At 31.1% G+C, this 13,459-nt stretch overlaps 1 pseudogene; it reads left to right on the forward strand.

The window, feature by feature from the left end:
* Positions 1 to 283: 283 nt before the first annotated feature.
* Positions 284 to 12,117, forward strand: LOC132741685 (uncharacterized; annotated as a pseudogene).
* The last annotated feature ends 1,342 nt before the right edge of the window (positions 12,118 to 13,459 follow it).

The raw sequence follows: 13,459 nt of genomic DNA on the forward strand, positions 1-13,459 counted from the left end.
AAACTAACACGTCATATTTTACATATAAATACTAAAAGACAATTCTTTAAAATGATAATGTATAACATATTAATGTTATCTAACAAATAATGTCTTAAACATTTATATATTACATTTACAGTCTAACAAATAATATCTAACATCATGATTTAATACCTATCAAATAATGTTGATATATTCATATTGTCTAATGTTTTTGACATAATTTATAATGTTAACCAGATAACAGATAACCGTGAGTCATTGGTTTTTTTACAACTTTTGTCAGCAAGTTAATGGTCCGATTCTTTGAAATATTAATCTATTTTATGGACGCGACTGTCGTATATAAGTGAAAAGCGCGATTAGAAACCAAGTAGATACAATTTAAACTTTAAACATGGAAAAGAAACTTAAAATAACTGTAATTGTTGTTCTAATTTCTATTGTAATTTGTTTGACCCTGGTGTTAGCTCTTGTCTGGTCAATGCCTGATTTACCAACAACAGAACAGAGGAATCAGATTTGTCTATCAAGTGAGTTTGGATCCTTAAAATGCGGCAAAACAACTGATTTGTTGGTCGATTTCCTCGAAAAAGTAAGTTTCATTCAAATACGAGAAGTTGGTAACTTTTTCAGTTCATTCAAAAAGTAACATCGAACTTTACAAATTATGTTTGTATTCAACGTTTCTGGTTAATTTTTCAAAAATGAAAGAAGTTTTCAATTCATTCTGTGTTTATGATAAAAGTATACTAACTTTCAAAATGTTACACATTACAGTTAAAACTTAGGTTTGTTTTACCCGTACTAATTTATGACACGGTTTAAATGGTCAAATGGCGACTTTCAAGTTTTTACTGGGGACAGAAAACATTATATGCTTCTCCGTGCATTATTTTAGGCTTGACCGGGCGCCTAAGTAGAACCACAGACCATCCATAGACTTGCTGAATAGCTTCTCACACGAAATATTTCAAAGTCCCTCTTTCATCTTTCTGAATATCTGTATATACACATGACAGACAGACGAACCCCTAATGATACTCCCCAAATGAATATTCGACAGTGTAAAATCTTTATATATTTAACAGGGCGAACAACAAATATTCATAAGTAGTTCAAACAAAAACGAAAATTTAACCACATTCTGTAAATCCTTACAGTTTTAGTTTATTTTAATGGTATCCATATCTTATAAATGATTTGAATGTGTTTGATGCTATTCTAATTTTTTACAACTTATAATTTCTTTTGGCATTGAAATATATTACATTTTTTTAACAATTTTACTTCGTATTTCATTATTATGTTTTAGCCATTTAATAAATAATTAAATGTTGAATCTTATACATTTTTACTGTTATTACCTGTCGGAAGTTAACTGGTAATACAATAGTTAACTGATTTATATAACGTTCTACATAAAAAATTCGAAACTATTTGAAACAAAAAAATAACGTTCTCGTATCATAAGAATTTCACACAATTAAGTGTTAAACCTGCTACATAACTGCAAAGAGGTCAGTGTGTCTTTAAGTTTAAGCTTCCTTCACAATCGTGTATAAACTAATTGATACACAAGAGTCAGTATTTTCATATTTAAAGAAGGTTTAATGTTTCATCCATAATATTTTGTCATTGTCAACCTTATATAGCCTTATGACAGTCAGTCATTTTAAATAGTCCAACTTGACGATGAAAAAAGAGCACAATGTCACTTATCTTGGCGCCGCATTAAATCAAAATTTATCTGGTATGACTATGATATGTAAAGCTTGTGCAAGATTAAATTTGCTTTATAGGGAAAAGGTTAAGATGAAATTACATCCCTTAAACAATTTCATCTTTGATTACGATTGTTCTTCATGGTTTCAATTCAGTCAACAAAAGTACTGAACAAAAGATTTTAAATATAACATACAGCAAATTGTTTCAGACATGTTAGGCTAGATCAATTTAAGTAATTATACAAAGTGGTCACCGGAAGAGAAAATGGTTTTTCACCATTTCCGTGTTTCAATGTTGAATTTTACTTAAGCCGGTGCTAGGGAACATGGACGGCATGGTTGTTTGTGCCTTGTGTAGGTTGTAAAAAGTCCCCGTACATTCAATCAGAGATGTTATATTTCCGATCCCTACAGATCGTTCAGCACGACATTATTGTGGTGCTTGTGGTAATTTAGTGTTTTTTTTCCGGCTATTTTCTTGTTGGGTGATTCCAGTATTCCTCACTTGAATACAATTGAATCTCCCTTAGGATAGGTGGCCTGCTTTTTAAATTTGTCTTTTGACGTCTTATCTGTAATATGCAGGCTTCATAACCTCTGATCCCCTTTAAAAATTCCATGTTTAGGGCACACGCACTTTTTGACTTGGGGACCATATGCCGCTTTTCATGGAATGACACTTACGTGTCACATTGAAGGTTCCATGATAACCGCCATCTGAGGATGTTTCAAAATTCAAAACTGTACCAGTTCATGTTAAATGTTGAATTCTGCTTAAGCCGGTGCTAGGGGGTGTGGACGGTAGTTTGCAATTGAAAGTACCGTCCATGAACAGGCTCAATCAAATCGAGATTGCAACCTTTTCAAATTTTACCGTGTTGGGCTTTCTTTAGGGATTCTTATTGTCTCTACTTGCACTATCCAGTACGTCCATGAACAGGCTCACTTAAACCGAGCCTGCAACATTTTCAATTTTGCCGTGTTGGGCTTTCTTTAGGGATTCTGTTTTTCTCTTCCTTTTTAAAAGAAATTGCATTGTAGACATTTATGATTTTAAGCTTAAGTAAGGACCCTGATCGTCTGAGGGAGCATTTCATCCCAATCTGTAATTTTCAGAATACAAGGTTAAGTGTAACTAAGGCACTTCCCCTCTGTCATATGACTTTGTGGGCCTATTATTCAATTATTTATTTGTTTTCTTTGAATTCCTTATCAGTTTCATATTAATTATCATTTTAGTGATTAGCCCGGCCGTGCTCTGCTTTGTGCCCTGTCCTGTTTTCGTTTGAGGTCCGCCTGGGCCCTTGCTACTGGTTCTTGTTGCTGGGTCGTGTGGGGGTTGTGTTCATTGAACGTCGCCTTTCCTTGTTGATCTTGTTTATCATATTTCCTGTCTATTTATAATGATAGTAACATATTTTTTCTCAGGTAATTATCACAGATGTAAATACAAAACATGATGCTTACATGCATAAACAAAAAGGAACTTTACTTATATATTCTTTGAACCGATAATTGAGCCCCAGTCCTATCACATAATAAGTTGATATTATATCCAAGGTAAAAAAGCTATTAGGATATTATCAGAAAAAAGCCAGAAAAGGAAAAGTTATATCTATTCCAATCCTTGACTTTGACTGTTGTCTCTGTTTTACAGACAATTGGGAAGCAGTATGATGAAGCTAAGAGAAAAGATGAAGAGAACCAACAAGCTTACCTTAGTAAAAACAGTGCCCGCCTTATGAATATATATGACAAACATTTCTGGGAAATGAAACCAGCTGCAAAACTAACTGGAAAGGAGCAACCTCCATTAAGAGAAAGTATGAACAATATTTTAATTGGCATGCATTTGCTATTGTTACAATTCAATTCTTAATGCAAAAGGCTTATTACATATTTTTTTCATTTTCCAGTTGACATTGGCACTGATATGGTTCCTATAAGAGATTGGTTAAATGGTAGAGAACTGTATGATACAAAAGGCTTTATAAGATATGGAATTAGATACAGAAATGGTCGACTAGTTGTTCCAGTAGACGGCACATATTTCATTTATTCTAATCTGGACTTTTTCGAGTCCTGCAATTCTTCATCTGGCTTACCAGATGTTAAAGATATCAATAAACCAATTAAGCATGGTATTTTTAAGTTCAATATCCTTGAAGGAGAGGAAGAAGAATTAGTAATAAATGTACAACCACATACTATCTCTTCCAACCGATACTACAATTCATATAATAGCTATGTATCGTCACTGGCAGAACTAAAAGCTGGTGATGAACTTTCCGTTAAGGTTAGCAATATTACATATATAAGGTACACGAGGGACAATTATTTTGGAGTAAATCTGATATGACTATCCTCACCCTGGGAAACACGTGCACGCCGTGGTGGGGGCACAATACGTCAATTTCCGTACGTTATACGCTGCACAAAACGTATTGACCAAGATTCCCGCTAAGGTAGACCACTGCTAATGCATAACCTCCACTTTGAAGAGTATTCAAAATAGGCTTGAATCTTTTTTCCTTTTAACTTTATCAATGAACTATCTCAGATAATATTTGTTTCTTAACAATGAGCAAAAGGAAATCATTTTTTATAATGATGTTATTATAGATTATTTAGAGTTTCCTCATTTCTGGAAAAAATCCCTACCTATAGCAAAGTTTTAGTTCAGAAATATGTCCATAACTCATAAAATATGATAAACAAGATCAACAAGTAAAGGCGTTCAATGAACGTAAACCACATGGTAAATTTTATTTAAAATTTGCAAATACAGGTGACTTTTTAGGCATATAACTGTCATATGTTGTAAATTTTACAGTTCCTTTTAGTGCCCATTAGCAGTGGTTTACCTTCACTCCCTTAAGGGTCAAACTGTTTCTTATGTGCCAAAATAACTTTTATTTGATAATTTTACGTACATTATATTGAACATGGTTTGGTTTGAATTTTAACTTTTCCCACTCTTCAAGACCGTATTTCTTGTTTTGTAGCCCTAAAAAGTATATAATGCACAACGGTATCGGAATATTATGATTTCCAAGTTGTTCACCATTTTAAATCAATTATTCCATTTCACTTGTTACAGTTAAAACTGATTGTCTTAAATGTTGATGAGAAAATAACATATATTTTATTAATAAGATGTAAAATATTGGAAAAAATCCAGTTTTTTCAAGTGTTTTAGCAGACACACTTGAAGAGTAGAAATTCCCTTAATTGCTTTTATTCAGAAAAAACACGACGTGCACATTAACTAGATCTATTCTCTTGTTTCAATGATTTAATCAGATTTAACTTTGAGAGTTTTTAGCTACAAATTAAACGGAAAATACAAGTGATATGGATGATAAATTAATTTGGCAAACATATTTAATGTAAACAATGCATAATTATTATTAAACAAAAACTCATTTTCAAGTCAACGCATTTCTTTTTAAAAATAGAAATGTTTGACATTTTGGTTAACATAATACTTCAGTAACAAACTTCTTATTTTATGTTCATATGGAGTCTTCACACCTTTACTTCATGTTTAAAATTTTTCACTCGATGATTGGTAATGCTCTGTTTACCATTTGAACAATGCGTTGTCCGGATGCACAGACAAAATATAATAACAATTTTTATGTTAACAAATTAAATCTGTTTGGTAGCTTCATAACTTCATGTTGGCACTGAGATGAGATATTTTTTAAGATGAAATATTAAAATTTGAAACGTTCAAAAATAACAATTTGTGACAAATTTGGAAATAAAATGAGATTAAAATTGCAAATAACAAAAACTCATTTTCAGCATAACGTGTGGATTTAATGCTATTACACAAAAAATAGATTAGGATCAGGATCAATTGGCCCTGAGTTTTATTTTCATTTCTTTTAACATATAAGACTAGAATGATATGGTACACGAAAAAATGTAACAGAAATGCAGAGCAGACTACCAGGAAATGTATACAAAATCGAGACTAAATAGGAATCAATTTTAAGACCAAGCACAATATTTTGATTAACTTTTAAAGGCACTGATCTTGTTAAGAAGTTTTGCTCACATTATATAAGTATGCTATTTCAACTACACATTACATTATATTGAAACATTTATAAACAATATTGTTTGCACATTTAATACTATGTGAAAGGGTATTGGTGATAAATATACTGTTTTTGTTGTTGTTTTTTTTTCAATGAATTGTTTGAAATTTAATTTGTTTATACATTTCATAACATAAATGAGTGTTTTGATAGAGGCTGGGTATTGGTATCTTTAGTTTATCTGTAGTTCCACGAAATCAAAAGAATATTTTAATTTTTCGTAAATCACAATACTTTTGGCACATAAATAAATAATAACATTTTCTCTTATAGTCATAAAACTTTTCATGTTTTGGGACAATGAGTTGCCTTCCGTGTTAAATGAATAGTTAACTCATTTGTTGATAATCGTAATGTTGTCAGTGTTATTTCGAATTGTCTATTTCACCATAATTTGTTATTTTATCATTTGAATCGTTATAAGATATATGTATGTGTTATTGTTTGTAAATGATTGTTAATAAATGGAAAACATTATTTCTCAGAGTGTCTGTAGTAATTATAATTTTTCATTAGGGGAAAATAAGGCATCTGACACGTTTTATGTTATATATTCTTTTTACATATCCAGCACAATTTTATCACAATAGTCATTTCTTATACCATTATGATATGATCTTCCAAAAAAAGGTTCGAATAAAAACATGCTTTCAATTACAGGCTTTGCTAATTATTTTTGTGCATACTGGTTGGTATGTAAATAATGTCATGTGACATGTTCATGATGTTGTTGTTCATTAAAGAAACATAAGTTATTATAAGATCTTATAAGATGTTAGCTATAATTTTCCCGGGCTTATATTTATTCCACGTTTAATTTAGGGTGTAATTAACGTTCTTGCAAGAATAGTTCCTTCGCATCGTCCTCCAAACAAATTTCCATAAGTCTACGAACACAACTCTGGCCAATATTATTTCTGAATTCAATCGCACAATTGTTCAGTATCTATTTGTTAAATGCTACACAAATTGTGAATTATTTTTTAAACTTCAATGATTAGCTATTCAATGTACCGTTTTAAGTGTATAAGACCTTCATGCAAGAAAAATAACTGTAATGTTTGTCTAACTTTAAGAAGAAGTAACAGGGAGATATCATTTGAACAGCTTATATAATGGATGAACGAACGACGGACAACAAATTCTTTTTAACTGAAATAGAATCCAGATAATCAAATCCACGAAAGGCCTCTAATATTTGAATAAGTGTGCAGAATAATTGATAGATATCTTTTATTCTATTTATTTCAACAATATGTTATAGAAAAAAGAATAACTTAAAAGATGCCCAAAACGGCAACAGACTAGGTTTGACAACGTCTGTTAAGGGAGGAAGGTAGTAAATGCAAATTACCGCCTTTGTCCCTAACAACCATTTAATCTAAACCTGAAAATAGTGAAATCTTGCAAATAAGAATTTACACGCGGATTAATGGAACATTCAATATAGGCTTCATTCATGGTGAACGGCGTATTGAACTCATACAGAATACATGAACGAATTAACAAATTCATTATAATGAAGAACTGACATGTGCTAACAAAATTTGTTTGTGACTGCAAACTTTAGCTCACAAATAAATGCGTATTACATACCTTTTTAAGTTACAATGCAAAGTATAAATGCGCTAATAGAAACAAACTATGTAGTGTATAATGATAAAATAAAATTGCAACATTTTACAAACCAAGTTCTGACACTCACCTTTATCAAGGTACTGTTACGTTATGCTTCAAGTATAATATGTTACGTATCGCAGATGGCTTTCTTTGTTGTCTGTTTATTTACCGAAGATTTTCTTTCTTTACATCACTTTCAAGAGCATAGGAACCTGGGGATATCAATGCCACTTCAACATATTCATTCAAAATCCTCTATAAACTATGTCTAAATTATGTATTTATGTATTCAAGTTATTATATTAAACACGAGAGCAACCATACATAAAAAGAAATCAAATTTTCCATTTTTATATCAAACTAACGCTCAAACAGTCAGTATTAGACACGTGAAGATATAGCGGAAGTAAAAATGGTCGAGTCACACACATTTGATAAAAATAGCTTCAATATCGTATACCCAAACATCTATATATAAAGCACTGTTTATTTATATATATACAACCCAAATATTCGGCAAGGTGTATGTTTATCTATGTTATTGCGACGTTATGGTATATTTAAACATTTGAACTAATTTTCGTGTAACGAGATATCTTGTTTTATGTTACCCTTTATCTTAGCCATACTTATCAAGGTTATATACGTTAGCAGTAAAATAATATGTACTTTTATAGTATCAAATATTGCAGATTCACTTGCATTGGTTTAAACGGCCTCAAATTTACAATAGATGCCAACCTTGTTTGGCGAGCTTCGGCACCATAAACCTTGTAGAGGTGCGGCACCATAAATCTTGCAAAGAAGTAATTTTATGCAATCATGGTTTATAATGAACTGAAAATGCCTGTTTTTCTGAAAATTTAACATTTCTCAAAGAACAGGTATGCCTTTTATAGTATCGATAAGTCTTTAAAGCGAATGCCAACACTAATACATGTAAATTAAAAAAAATGAAACCTTTAAACGATTTCTCACGCAAACGGATCAACAATGAAGCCTAAATTTTCGCAGTGGCAAAGTCGTATAATACAAAAATAAAAAAATGTAATTATTAGTTATATACATATACCTATTTGTTTGAGAGAAAAAGTGTGACTTTGTATGAAGTTACTTACGTTATGTCATTATGGTATCATTAAACATGCATTTACGTAGGTTTATTACGGTAAGGTTTATAAACAACCAATATTAAACTACCTTGATCTGTCATTTGTATTTGATTGTGTAACAAATGCACTTAAGCATATTATTATACTCTTGAAACAAAACACCACATCTATTAAACTTAATTACTTGTTTAACCAATTTTTGTATCTGGCATGTTGCCTGGTTTAAAAATAAAAACAACTTAAATATTGTTAAATGGAGCAGGATACACGTTATCATTTCATGGAAACTAAATGTTATCTGGGTGACTTGTCCTTAGCCTACTTACCGATTTTTATTTTTTGGAAAACCAAATTATAGCATTGAAATCCGGTTCAATAATTTTTTTTCAAACACTAGTCATTCACCGAAACCATTGATTGCGTCACATTACTTAATATAATCAATTGTTTGAATTCTTTGTTTGGTATGCTCGATTTTATTGATATGCGTTTCACATAATGCGTATTATATTTGATCTGAACAAAGAACATTTTTCATAAATGCACTTGTAAACATTTTACCAGTCATTTCTATTTTTTGACAATTTGAAGGGAATTAAAGTCCATTGACATATAACATTGAAATATGTCATAATACTGAATCATTCCCTTGCAAATGCCTTTTTAAAGGGGTCCTATATTGAATTTCTTATTTGTATAAAATGTTGTTTGTTAAAATGTAATTTCTAGATATAGAAACCATCAGATCCAAAAAATATTATGAAGTCTTGTTCACCCAATTTACTTTTATACTGGAGGACTTTTTTTATCTAAATGTTTCTTTGAATACTCGTTAAACCATAGTATAGAGCAAACATCTGAAATGTATATATATTTAAGGTGTAATGATTAAACATAGAAATGTATTTAACTTTATAAACGAAAGTTTTTTCATTAAAAAGGAAATAAATCTGAAGTATACTATGAATCCATACACAATATTGAGACTTTAATCATTTTTAATTGTATACCCACTTTTCTCTTATGAACTGTTATGATGTTGTTTCGAACCACAACAAACAATAAGTTATGATAAGGTTAGCCACATTGGTGAAATTATTCCCAGTATTGCTAAAAAATTCAGTTACGCTTTCGCAATCATACAAACAATTATTGTAAAAAAGACCTTTATTTGATAATTTTCTTACATTTAGAATTTCAATAAATCATAATAAAACTTTAAAAAAAACGTTATTTTCTGTGGAATGAATGACATAACGTGGAAAACTAGAATAAACCTGACACATTCGCAATGTGATAAAATGTGAAACTATCCAAATAAATAATACATGAGTTGTATCTAAATATGTATATACATGTTACATGTGGTTGACATATGCTTTTACATAATTTGATTTTAAAGTACACAGCACGTTTCGTTGAATTTTAACATGGATAACAAACTAAAGATTTCAGTACTAGCTTTACTGATTATTTTTGTAATTTGTTTGATCTCGGTGCTAGCTCTTGTGTGGACAATGCCTGATATAGCAAAAACAGAACAAAAGGATCAGATCTGCTTACCAAGTGAATTTGGAACGGGGCCCCTTAAATGTGGTAAAACAACAGATTTGCTACATGACTACCTTGAAATAGTAAGTTTCATTCGCAATTATATTACCGGCTCTTTTATGGTTGATCTCAAAGTATTGGTTCTTTTACTTCTTTATCATGTCTATCAGGAATTGTGTTCTTTGTTGTTAATCCCTATTCAAAAAGAGAGATATCGTCTTTAGCGACTGACCTCAGTAACCCTTAACACAATCGAAAGGTAAACTAAAGTCCAAGGTATCTGCATGCCAACTATAAAAAAAAGTCATCCATCGGAAGATAACGGCTGTATAAATGATAAATACTTATTTTCCACCGATGACTTATCCTCCATGTACATTCAAAGTTAAAGGACAACTAAAGGTATCAATCCACCAACAATTAAAGACGTCAGTCAAAGCGTATAAAACTATTTTCAGAAGCAATGGACTTGACCTATAACCAAGTGCATCCTGACTCAATTAAATGTTATGAATGACATACTCTGTATAAGTAAAATTAAGTTATAGGATCACAAAAAAAAACGCTCAAAACGACAAATTTGAAAATGTTGCAGGCTCGGTTTGATTGAGCATGTTGATGCATAGTAGAAGTTTGCAAAATGTATTAAATGACCGAAGTGACCACTTACCCAAAGTTAAATAATATTTCACGGTATATTACTTCCAAATATATGAAAAACATCATCAGTCGTATATGTGTAAGCAAAAATAATCGAGTTTAACCAACTGAAGATCGTATTATAGTTTTAAGCTCTGTGTTTAGCATAATTTAGATAATTTAATTAATTACCTTATTTAACTGCACATCCCCTTTCTATCGATCTGAAGAATATTTCACTCAAAGTACACATTTACAAAATTGATATTGATTTTTCATGTTAGTCATATTTTACAGATAGTTACAAATCTGTATGATGAAGCCAAAAGAGAAGACAAGGAGAAACAACAAGTGTATCTTAAACAGAACAGAGCTCGCTTAATGACTATTAATGACAAACATTTCTGGGAGATGAAACCATGCGCTAAAGTTACTGGAAAGGAGCAACCACCATTAAGAAAAAGTATGACAATATATATATTGTATTTGATGAAATTTGTGATTTATGTAATTCAATGTTTTATATAAATTGCTAAAAACACAATTTATTTCTATTTTCCAGCTGATGATATTGCTGATATGGTACCAATTACAGAATGGCGTCATGGAAGAGAAGATACAGATAGTTTTATAAGACAAGGAATTAGATACAGAAATGGTCGACTAGTCGTTCCAGTAGACCGGCACATATTATATTTACTCTAATCTTGATTTCTTTGAGGAATCTAACCCCTCGTCAGTATTACCGAATATCAAAGATATTAATAAACCAATTAAGCACGGTATTTTTAAGTTCAATATTCTTGAAGGAGAGGAAGACGAATTAGTATCAAATGTTCAACCACATACTATATCTACCAACCGTTTCTACAATTCATATAGTAGATATGTCTCGTCACTGGCAGAACTAAAAGCAGGTGATGAACTTTCCGTGAAAGTAAGCAATATTACATACATAATATATATTAAGGACAATTATTTTGGAGAAAATATGATATGACCTCATCGCACTAGGGGTCACGTGCACGTGCACGGCGTGATGAGGGCAAATTAAACTAAGAGCCCCGACGCTTAGCAATGATATCTTGCGATTTAGATTTCAAGGTCAATACTTACTGTCTTTTTATGAGTTGATAACATTTTGTTTATAACGTGTCTTCACCGTTAACAATAACAGTGTTTTAAATAACGTTCACTTTAATAACTTTATTTGGATATGATGCCTGAATCAATGCAAATGACGTATGTTATGTTTTTTGTTATTGCAGGTGTTATTATGTCTATTATACTGTATTGCAGATGCCTCAATTATCTGTATTCTTTACATATAATAATCTTATGCTGAATACAATAAAAGAAAATTTAATTTGACATTAACATGACTTTATTATGTTAAGGCTATAATCTCTTTCATCGTGTCTTTGATCAATAGCTGAGTCACTCAGGGTCACATTCCAAGATTTTCTGCAGAACAATACTGTCCCCTTAACCCGTATATCTTTTGTACAAAATTCTTAATTGACGTAACATTACCGCTGTGAACTAATACATGTACTGGTATTCCCTCATGTCAGTATCCTAAACATCATTCTTTTGAACAAATATGGTAAAAAACCCACTGAACCTTTAAACGAGTTTGAAAAAAGAAGATAAAAACATAATAACAGAACTAACGGATAGCTCTTTTAGACATTAAACCATCTCCGGTCAACTTTTACGCTTTTACGTATTTTTGTTCTCATTTCCATGATAGTTCAAACGATATCCTTATAATGAGCTTAACAATAGAAACCCAGTTCTCCTATTTTTTCATATATGCATTAATGTTGGCATACGCGTCCGAAGGAAATATTCCAACAATGATGATCACTTTGCAAAGTTTCAATCACCTCATTTTCATATCTACTATCTCATCTGTGTACACATGTTCAATTTTGCCAATTCTATTGATTAATCTGTCATAATGTTCTCTTCTTTTGTCACTAATCTTTCTTCTTTTTTATAACAATTAACATCGGGTGTAGATTTTTTTTCTTAAAAAGCGGTTTTGGGTTTCTTATTTCAATGTAAGTGTATTATCTAAAACGGTACTGGCGTTTATATCGTGAAGCATAATGACAATCATGTATAAATGGTGTTTGTTAATGTATCAATTTATTTTAATAATAACAGATAACATTCTGATAAAATGCAAGGGAGCCAATCGGTAGCATCTGATGAAAGTGATTCTTTTTACATGTTCCTATTCTATTTTGGCCTTATGAATAAAATGTCTTTCATTCAGTCTTGAACGCGTTTATATTAAATGTAAATATATACGCTTTTTGAAGCATGTTATAGTTCTATATAAGCATAAATCAATACATGTGAAATTCCACATATTGACTTTAATTTATTGTTTTGAAAAGCTATGTGTACATTAGATAACCGATGCACACATACAATACGCATATGTTGAATAATGGATTCTGCTAAGATTTTGTCTATGTCTTTTCTACAATTAAGAACGAATCCCCGTCCACATAACAGCAACAACTTACTGCCATGTACCTTACGAATTTGTGATTCTAGAGAACAGACACTGACATAACTCATAAATGTAGACGATCTTTAGTCGTGCTCATTAAAACATGATAACACTTCATCTCCACTAAATAATAACTTATATGTAGGAACTCCATGTTAAATATTTCTTCTAGATCAAGCAAGCTAAAGTGTA

The sequence above is a fragment of the Ruditapes philippinarum genome, unplaced genomic scaffold (assembly GCF_026571515.1).
Source record: "Ruditapes philippinarum isolate M1 unplaced genomic scaffold, ASM2657151v2 ctg2999_1_1_1_1, whole genome shotgun sequence".
Classification (NCBI taxonomy): Eukaryota; Metazoa; Mollusca; class Bivalvia; order Venerida; family Veneridae; genus Ruditapes; species Ruditapes philippinarum.